Source organism: Hyla sarda, unplaced genomic scaffold (assembly GCF_029499605.1).
Source record: "Hyla sarda isolate aHylSar1 unplaced genomic scaffold, aHylSar1.hap1 scaffold_1679, whole genome shotgun sequence".
Lineage (NCBI taxonomy): Eukaryota > Metazoa > Chordata > Amphibia > Anura > Hylidae > Hyla > Hyla sarda.
The window spans coordinates 74313-75036 of NW_026608319.1; the positions used below are offsets into that span (position 1 = coordinate 74313).

Below are 724 nucleotides of genomic sequence, written 5' to 3' on the forward strand. Positions count from 1 at the left end.
GGAACATTCAGCACCCACCCGCTATCAAGGCAGCTGCCTATCATGTCATGCCCTACCTGCACAGGTGTGCTGGCTACTCAAATGATCCAATTAAGGAGGCCATTTAGTCAGCAGCAGCAGAAGTCCTGTGCCTGGACGCTCCAACAGGGGCCAGACACAAGCAGAAGCAGAAGCAGCAGAAGCAGCAGCAGCACCACCTTTTGTTTATTGGCTGCAGCAGCAGCAAGGCCCACAGGGCTGGCTAGCTGGCTAGCCAGCAAGCAGGTAGCAATGAAAGTAGGAATCTTTCTTTTTAACCCTGTAAGGGGGTGGTGCACTGTACCCGAAGATACTGCCATATCGGGTCAATGCATAGGGCGACGGAAGCAAGCTTCGAAATCGGCCCCCGTTCTCAAAAATCCATTTAATATATGGTCCCCAGATAGGGGACGTATCAGATATTAAACTGATAAGAACAGATACTACACTTGATCTTAGCCAAAAGGCCGAGAAGCGATAACCGTGAAAGGGGCGGGCCCAACAAGGTCCCCTTCATGGGCACTATCACTGCTTGCTGTCAGGGAGGCTGCCAGACAATTTTCCATGCACACTCTGGGCTGGGGGGCAGTCAACCACCAGTACACACAGCAGAACCTAAACCCATACCATTATTGCTAAGCAGCAAGACAGGGGCCCATTGCACTCCCACGGGGCCTTTTTAAATGCAATCCATAACCCGGATTTG

At 51.8% G+C, this 724-nt stretch overlaps 1 non-coding gene across 1 annotated transcript; it reads right to left on the minus strand.

Annotated features, from left to right (window-relative positions):
• Positions 1–306: 306 nt before the first annotated feature.
• LOC130311824 (U2 spliceosomal RNA) lies at positions 307–497 on the minus strand. Its single transcript, XR_008860103.1, has one exon. It is a non-coding gene; the product is annotated as a U2 spliceosomal RNA (small nuclear RNA).
• Positions 498–724: the final 227 nt, after the last annotated feature.